This window comes from Neoarius graeffei, chromosome 5 (assembly GCF_027579695.1).
Source record: "Neoarius graeffei isolate fNeoGra1 chromosome 5, fNeoGra1.pri, whole genome shotgun sequence".
NCBI classification, from domain to species: domain Eukaryota; kingdom Metazoa; phylum Chordata; class Actinopteri; order Siluriformes; family Ariidae; genus Neoarius; species Neoarius graeffei.
Window position 1 is genome coordinate 37,334,845 of NC_083573.1, and position 9,899 is coordinate 37,344,743.

The window sequence follows — 9,899 nt, forward strand, 5'->3', positions numbered from 1 at the left end:
GAACTTGTCACTGTGGAACTGGCATCAAGCTCAAACCTAAAATATTTAATCTGTTGCTGTTACAAGTCCCAACAAAATGCTAATAGACAGTGGATGGATAAATTTAATATCTTTTTAGCAAATTCATGTTCTGGATATTCAAATATGTTGATATGTGGTAACTTTAATTTCCCTAAAGTCTACTGGGATTCACCAGAACTCACTATAGGTGTTGATGAAGTCTTATTCACTGAATTGTTGAACGATTATCATCTTACTCAACTCGACACCTTTCCCACAAGAGAAGCGAATATTCTAGATCTTGTCCTTACCAATGCTCCAAATCACATTACAAATTTATCAGTTTTTAGCCCAGAACAGAGCGGACTAATAACGGAGAGCTCCCTTCCGCTCTCCCTCTCCCTCCTTAAGTAGAGGGCGATTTACTGGGGAAAACACACACAAACACAGGTTAATTACCCTCAGGTGTAGCGATTCTGCCACTTACCTTCCCCGACTCCGCCCTCCTGTCACAGACCGGCGCTTGACCACACCCCCGCTGCCACATACCCCCACCGCCCGACTCAGGCCGGGCGCCCGTCCGGCCCGCAGCCGACTCCCCCCCCCCCCCGACGGGAGAGGAAGTCCGCCACGACCATCTGCGCCCCCGGCCTGTGGACCACCTTGAAGTTGAAGGGTTGGAGTGCCAGATACCAATGGGTGATCCGCGCGTTGGCATCCTTCATGCGGTGGAGCCACTGGAGGGGCGCGTGGTCCGAACAGAGGGTGAAAGAGCACCCCAGCAGGTAGTAACAGAGGGCGAGGACCGCCCACTTGATTGCCAGGCACTCCTTCTCTATGGTGCTGTAGCACCCCTCACGCACTGACAGCTTCCGACTAATGTACAGGATGGGGCGATCCTCCCCCTCCACCTGCTGGGACAAAACAGCCCCCAGCCCTCTGTCCGACGCATCCGTCTGCAACATAAAAGGGAGAGAGAAGTCAGGGGAGTGTAAAAGTGGCCCCCCACACAGTGCAGCCTTTACCTCAGAGAAAGCCCGCTGGCACTGCTCCGTCCACTGGACCGGATCTGGCGCCCCCTTTTTAGTGAGGTCAGTCAGCGGGCTGGTGACATCCGAATAATTAGGTATAAACCTACGATAGTAGCCAGCCCCAGGAACTGTCTCACCCCCTTTTTGGTCTTGGGCCTCGGGCAGGCCGCAATCACTGCTGTCTTATTAATATGGGGATGCACCTGCCCGTTACCCAAGTGGAAGCCCAGATACCGTACTTCCACCCGCCCAATCGCACACTTCTTCGGGTTGGCAGTGAGCCCCGCTCGCCTCAGCGACCTAAGGACGGCCCTCAGGTGTTGCAGGTGCCGCTGCCAGTCATTACTATAAATAATGATGTCGTCAAGGTAAGCGGCCGCGTAGGTGGCGTGGGGGCGGAGGACCCGGTCCATCAGCCGCTGAAACGTAGCGGGCGCCCCAAACAGCCCACACGGAAGTGTGACGAACTGGTGTAAGCCGAACGGTGTGGAAAAGGCCGTTTTTTCCCAGGATAATGGAGTCAAGGGGATCTGCCAATATCCCTTCGTCAAATCCAGTGTCGAGTAAAAGCGAGCCGTGCCTAGTCGATCGAGCAGCTCATCAATACGAGGCATTGGGTACGCGTCGAATTTAGACACCGCGTTGACTTTTCTATAGTCCACACAGAACCGGACCGAGCCGTCGGCCTTAGGAACCAAGACCACCGGGCTGCTCCAGTCACTGTGGGACTCCTCGACGATGCCCATTTCGAGCATGGCCTGAAGTTCTTCCCGAACCACCTTTTTTTTGTGTTCGGGTAATCTATAAGGACGGCTACGCACTACCACCCCCGGGGGCGTCTCTATGTGGTGTTCTATGAGGTTAGTGCGACCGGGCAGGGACGAGAACACATCCGAAAACTCGGCCTGCAACTGGGCGACCCCCGTGAGTTGGGTCGGGGAGAGGTGGTCTCCACAGGGGACCGGAGAGGTACGAGATGCCAATGTCCCTTTTTGGACCTCCGGCCCCAGCTCCGCCTTCTCCGGAACTACCGACACCAATGCCACGGGGACCTCCTCGTTCCAGAGTTTTAGCAGATTGAGGTGGTAAATCTGTAGCGCCCCCTCCCTGTCTGTTCGCCTAACCTCATAGTCGACGTCCCCGACTCGCCATGTGACCTCAAAGGGTCCTTGCCACTTGGCGATTAATTTGGAGCTCGACGTGGGCAACAGGACGAGTACCTTATCTCCCGGAGTGAACTCTCTAAGGCGCGTGCCCTTGTTGTACAGGCGGGTTTGCCGTTCCTGGGCCTGCCGCAAATTCTCCTGAGTTAGGTGGGTGAGCGTGTGGAGTTTTGCGCGCAGATCCATAACGTACTGAATCTCGTTTTTGCTCTGTGAAGGCCCCTCCTCCCAATTTTCCCGCAGTACATCTAAGATGCCGCGCGGCTTACGCCCGTATAATAATTCAAATGGGGAGAACCCCGTGGAGGCTTGGGGGACCTCTCGCACTGCAAACAGCAAGGGTTCGAGCCACTTATCCCAGTTACGTGCGTCCTCACTTACGAATTTTTTGATAATATTCTTGAGGGTGCGATTGAACCGTTCAACTAAACCGTCCGTCTGTGGGTGATAAACGCTGGTGTGGATCGGCTTAATACCCAGTAGCCCATACAGTTCGCTCAGTGTTCGTGACATAAACGAGGTGCCTTGGTCAGTCAGAATCTCTTTCGGGATTCCAACCCGGGAGATGACATGGAAGAGGGCCTCTGCAATACTGCGTGCTGAGATATTGCGAAGAGGCACCGCTTCCGGGTATCGCGTTGCATAGTCCACCAGAACCAATATAAAGCGGTACCCTCGTGTTGACCGATCTAATGGCCCGACGAGATCCATCCCAATTCTTTCGAACAGGGTCTCGATTAATGGTAGGGGGCGCAAGGGCGCTTTTGGAATGGCCGCGGGATTTACTAACTGGCATTCGCGGCACGCCGTACACCACTTACGGACGTCGCCGCGAATCCCCGGCCAATAGAATCGGGCCATTATCCGGGCGAGTGTCTTATCCTGCCCGAGGTGTCCAGCCATGGGATTAAAGTGAGCCACCTGGAATACCAATTCCCAGCGGCTCTTTGGAATTAACAACTGGGTGACTCGCTCTTTCGTCTGAGTGTCCTGCGTCACTCGGTATAACCTATCCTTCAAAATGGAAAAATAGGGGAAGGACGGGGTGGCGTTCGGCTGGAGCGTTTGACCATCGATTACTCTCACTTGGTCAAACGCGTGTCGCAGAGTCTCGTCTCGCGATTGTTCCAGTGGGAAATCCGCGAGGGATTCCCCAATAGAAAGAGGAGGGGCCGGGGGCTCCTCACTGTGTCGCGGAGATGACGTAGACGGCTCTGCGACCGCAGCTCCAGCCAAAGCGACACCGGGACCTTCCCCTATCAACCGGCAGGACCCACTCTTTACTAGGCGTGCCATCAAACCCCGAAATCCCGGCCAATCAGTCCCCAAGATCAAAGAGTGGGTAAGGCGAGGATTAACCGCCGCCTTCACTATTGATTTTTCCCCTCTGAAATGTATGTGGACCGACACCAACGGGTAGCTGTGAATATCCCCGTGCACACACAACACCTTCACCCCTTGTGCTCCCCCCAATGCCTCGTCTTGCACCAGGCTTTGGCGGATCGAGGTCTGATTGCAGCCTGAATCCACCAACGCCTGATATGTAGCCCCTTGTACACTTACCGGTATGCGATACGCTCCGGCCCGATCGAGGGCAGCCTCTGGCGCGTTGGGGATCCGCACCACCGCCCCCACCTCCATCGCTGCACACTGTTGCTGCAGGTGGCCCGGTTCCCCGCAGCGCCAGCAAACCGGCCCGGGCCTTCCCTCTGCAGCTGTGTCCTGAGGCTCACTCACCTGAGGGGGGGGAGAGACAGACACAGAAGGGAGAAACGGGAGGGCACCACGGGTGCGGCGGGCCGGCTGGGGTGGAGCCGGCTCCCGCCTCCGTGGTGGGGGAATGGGGCGAGGACGGGACACGGGAGGAGGGGGGGAGAAAGAGAGAGAGAAGACGATGTCGTTGGTTGTCCTGCCGCCGGAACAGCCGCCAGATGATCCTCCGCCAGTCCTACGGCCTGATCCAGCGACGCCGGGCGGTGGCACTGGACCCACTCCGCGGTTCCGGCTGGTAAGCTGGCGATGAACTGTTCCAGCGCCACCTGGTCGATGATTCCCTCGGCGTCGCGATCTTCGGCCCTCAGCCACCGCCAGCAGGCGTCCCGGAGCTGCTGGCCAAACGCGAATGGGCTGCCGACTTCCTCCATCCGCAGCGCGCGGAAGCGCTGGTGCTGCTGCTCCGGCGTGCGCCCCATGCGCTGGAGGACAGCCCGGTGAAGGTCGGCGTAGGCCAGCCGGCGATCGGCGGGGAGCTGTAATGCGGCTAGCTGCGCCTCTCCCGTCAGGAGGGGGAGGAGGCGCACCGCGCGCTGCTCCATCGGCCACCCTGAGGCTTCGGCGACCTGCTCGAACAACGTGATGAAAGCCTCGGGGTCATCCTGCGGGCCCATCTTGGTTAAGGTGAGGGGAGACGGGCCCGCGGCCGGGGCGCTGGTGGACCCCGCCGACGCGAGGAGACGCCGGAACGCCTCTCGATCTTCCTGCTGAGCCATGGCGAGGGCGTGGACCAAGTCCACGAACGGGGAGGATTCCATGGGGCTGCAGGACTGATGCTCCACCTTTTCCCGGGTTTCGGCACCACTGTAGCGAGAATCGCGTGTGGGTGGAGCACAGAGGACGGCAGGACAGAGTAAAATTCAATCACTTTTTTATTTGCTCTTTTCAGACGCATACACCACTCTCTCAGCCACGCATGCACACAGACACACACACAAGTCGTCTGGCTGGGGAGAGAGCTCCCTTCCGCTCTCCCTCTCCCTCCTTAAGTAGAGGGCGGTTTACTGGGGAAAACACACACAAACGCAGGTTAATTACCCTCAGGTGTAGCGATTCTGCCACTTACCTTCCCCGACTCCGCCCTCCTGTCACAGACCGGCGCTTGACCACACCCCCGCTGCCACACACACCAACGATAAAGATTAAAGGCAGGAACAACCCTCCTTGGATTACTGGTGATATCATTCATGCCATAAAGAAAAAGGAAGCTGTCTGTTGGAAACTAAAGGTCTTGCCGACTGACGCGATGGAAAAGAAATTCAAAGAAATGCGGGCCAATATTAAATCACTAGTTCGTGATAGTCGTGCTATGTTTTATGATTCTTTAGATACTGACTTTGTAAACAACCCTAAAAGATTCTGGTCACTCTTCAGATTGAACGGCAAGCAATCTAGTGTTCTAGGGCCTACAGGAAGGATTAGATCCAGCTGCTGCTTGCAATGCTTCCACACCTCGTGACATTGCAGAACTTTTTAACATCTATTTTACATCTGTGTTCAACGATATTGACTTGAACATGACGACTATAGACCCTCCTGTAACTGTAATTAGCGTAAGCCCCACTCTGTCAAACCTACAGCTCTCCACTGAAGAAGTACTAAAGGCACTACAATCGCTCGACATTAACAAAGCAACCGGACCAGATACTATCCTGGCTAGGTTACTCAAGGACACTGCTCTGCAAATAGCACCATCATTGCGTCTCCTATTCAATAAGTCTCTTGCATGTGGATCACTCCCAGATGAGTGGAAGCTTGCCAATATAATGCCCATATTTAAAAAGGGGGATAAGAGTTTTATTGAGAACTACCGTCCTGTCTCGCTACTCTGCATTGTGTCTAAGGTTCTTGAAAGATGTGTGCTCAGCAACTTACGCGACCATTTGTTGCAGTTCATCAATTCCTCTCAGCACGGGTTCATTCCAGGCCGCTCATGCACTACCCAGCTTGTGGAGGTATTGGACCACATCGGCTCCTTACTGGATGGTGGCAAACAAACTGATATTGTCTTTATGGACATGTCTAAGGCGTTTGATAAAGTAAACCATGTTGCTCTTATTAACAAACTCAAGGGTTTCCATATTTCTGGGATGCTCCTTGAATGGTTCAGATCGTATCTACACGGTCGCCACCAGCGTGTGACCATCCTTGGGACAACTAGTTCAGAAAAATGTGTCATCTCAGGAGTTCCACAGGGCTCAATCTTGGGGCCTATTCTCTTCCTGCTGTACATTAATGACCTTCCAGATGTCGTCGATAATTGTCAAATATCTTCCTTTGCTGATGATACCAAAATCTACCGGTGTATCGACTCTGTCGTGGATGCTGATCTTTTGCAAACGGACCTTGACAATCTTGTCTCTTGGTCTTCCACCAATGGCCTCACTTTCAATCAAGCCAAGTGCAAGTGTTTTCGAGTCACAAGGAAAATTAAACCCATCCTCCATCCATATAGGATCAAGGGAGATGCCCTGGACACTCCCACAGCTGAAAAGATCTCGAAATCTGGGTATCAAACGATCTCACCTGGACCAAGCACATACTGGATAGATGTGTCAAGGCCAACAAATTACTGGGGTTCTTACGAAGAACTGCAGTTGAAATCACAAGCACAAGGACTCGTCGCGCCCTTTATCTTGCTGTGGTTATGCAAGTCAGATTTGGTGTCCTCAGACCATCGAGCTGATCAAGCGCACTGAGAGGATCCAAAGATGGGCTTCAAAATTCATATTGAATCTTCCCTTCCTCTGTTGTGAGTCATACACAGACAGGCTTACCACATTGGAGCTGATGCCAAGTTCATACTGGCATGAATACATGGACCTTGTCTTCTTCTTTAAAGCTACAAATGGCCTTGTTCAGTTGTCTGCTGATGTGCTACCATCCCCTGATATTCCTAGAAGAGTTACAAGATCTACGTCCAACACAAACACGATTCTCTTTCGGCCACGCAAATGTGGGACTGCAACTTTTCAACGGTCCTATCTTGTCCGAGTTACATGTGTCTGGAATTGTTTACCATCTAACTTAAGATGCAAGAACTTAAATCTGCTGCAATTTAAAACATTACTTAAGAAATACTATAATGACGCTCTTTCCAATTACAATTATGAGGATCCTCATAGCTTTAAGTCAGTTTGTTTGAAATGTAATACTGCAAGAAGTCTAGCGAGCCAAATTACCTGCTGCTACTAATGTTGTATTCTTGTATTTTTATTGTAAATTTTTTTTGTTTTTATGGGCCCACAGTAATTGGTTTTTACTGTTGTGGTGTCCCTGCCTATCCGTCATTGTATTTATTAGGCAAAGTTAAATAAAAAAATAAATAAATAAATAATGCACTAAGCTACAACATTAATCATAATGATGTATCGTGGTTAATCTTACTGTCCTATTGTTGTAATGTCCCTCAACGAAATGGCATTTCTGTACATTGATTTGGAATGAGAATTTTTTTTTCCTTTTAAAGGTCCAGTCAGGTGGGGTAGGGTGGGGTAGGAGGGAGGAGGGGTGGTATGTTTATGTTTAACCCTTTGATGCAAAACATGGGTCAAAAGTGACCCGGCTGAGTTTTTATCTTCTATATCTTTGCAATAAATTAATTCCATCATTCAGTATTCAAGGTATTCCTTAATTAACTTGTTTTTGATCATCATATGGTACATCTTCATTTTATTTTTTCCTTTCTTACTTTTTGAATAAAAACCCTTTTTGTATCACTACCCTTCTAATGCACAACATGGGTCAAAAACGACCTGCATTCATTTTCCAGGTTATTTCATGTATGGCTGAGTGTTTCTATGATATACTTTTGAAATAAATTCATTTTGTCATTTACTTTTCCAAATATGCAGTAAATATCTTATTTTTGTTTAGCACAAATCATCATTTTTATTTTTCCTTTCTTAAGTTATGAACAAGCACAGCTTTTGTAATTCTACATCAAGTTTACACACATGGGTCAGAAACAACCCGCATGCATTTACTACAGCGTTTGGTGGGAACTGTGAATTGTGCTTGTGTCAGACATTTCACAGCTCAGCACAGCACCCTTTGCCCATCTAATACATGTAAGTAATGTTTTTCAATTGTTCTAACATTACCTTAGAAAAAAATTGATTATGTTTAGGTTACCTTGAGAGTGAGTAGATTACTTGTCAGAAAGTTACAAGTAATTACTATTAGCTACCTAGCTGTTGACATATTCTACTTTAGTTAGCTAATTTTATTGTAGTTGACTTAGCTAACTACATAGTTAATAAATAAATAACTGGCCCCATTCACTGCTAAAGTAATTACTTGAAACAAATTATTATTATAGTTTTAAGACATTTAATTTTAAATCACACTTGGATGACCCATGTGTAGTAATATAAAAAGTATTTTTGTTCATAAAGTAGGAAAGAAAAAATTTAATTAATGATTTGTGGTAATTAAAAACAAGATATTTTAAGAATACTTGGAATATTCAATCATAAAATAAATTGATTTCAAAAGATAGAGCAAAGAAAAACTCAGTCAGCATGAAATAACCTGGAAAATGAATGCAGGTCATTTTTGACCCATGTTGTGCATTAGAAGGGGTGTGCATTTGTTTTGCATCAAAGGGTTAAAAAAAAAAAAGTAATGTATCTCAATTCATGTCCTTTTTCATGGTCTCTTTTTCAATAAAAAGAAGTTTAAAAAAAAAGAAATCAACAAAATGAAAAATAAAAAAAACCTACAAAATTATACTGATGTCACCCATGAGTGCCCCGCCAGTGAGGCTTTTTAAGTGCGACGATGATGTTTACTCTGTTTAAATAAATGTGGTATGGATGGCAGATGAATTATAGAGTGTAGTGGTGAGTAAAACCCAAAGATGATTTTATGGCAAGTAAAGTGGTTATTTAGGAAGGCAAGCATGCACCCTTGGCGACGTAAAATGACTAATTGACCAGTACAATTGAAATGGGATGAACGGTTATTGTGAGAATGAAAACAGGTTCACTTCAGCTGTGTGTGCACGTGTGCTGCACCACATGACAGGCTACTTTGTCACACCACCACCCTCCTCCCGGAGACTGGCAAAGTTTGGCAATCTGGACAAGTAGTCTGCTACTATGTTGGACTTGCCAGATCTGTGTTGAATGGTAAATTTGAACAGCTGCAGGGATGGGTACCACTGTGTCAAGTGACTGTTGTGATCCTTCATTGAATTGATCCAAGTGAGGGCACGATGGTCTGTCTCCAGGCCAAATTCTCTTTCCAGCAGGTAATACTGAAGGCTTTCTAATGCCCACTTAATCACCAGGCCTTCCTTTTCCACCGCTGAGTACCTAGTTTCTCAGGGCAGAAGCTTGCAGCTCAAGTACAGGATGGGTCGCTCGTTGCCTGGTTCTCCCTGAGCCAGAACAGCTCCCAGGCCAACAGCAGATGCATCCACCTGCACCAGGAACCGCTTGTTAAAGTCAGGGCTTTGAAGCACCAGTGAAGAGCACAGGCAGGCTTTGAGGGTGCAGAATGCCCTTGCACACTCTTCTGTCCAGGCCACCAGGTTTTTCTGATCCTTGGCAGTGAGCATAGTAAGTGGGGCCGCAATTGTAGCAAACTGGGGCACAAACCTTTTGTACCACCCAGATAGTCCCAAAAAGGATCGCACCTCCTTTTTGGTCCAAGGACTAGGGCAATTTTGGATAGCTTCCACCTTATCCACCTGTGGCCGCACTTCTCCTCCTCCCAGCTGGTAGCCCAGGTACCTTGTCTCTTGTCGAGCCCAATCGCACTTTGTAATGTTGAGGGTTAGTCCAGCACTCTGGACCCACCTCAAATGCTGGACATGCTCTTTCCAGCATACATGTCAACCTATACGGAATGTCCGTATTTTATACGGATTTGATTCAATAAACGTAGTATACAGGTGTACAAATAAAGTTATATGGATTCTTTAAAA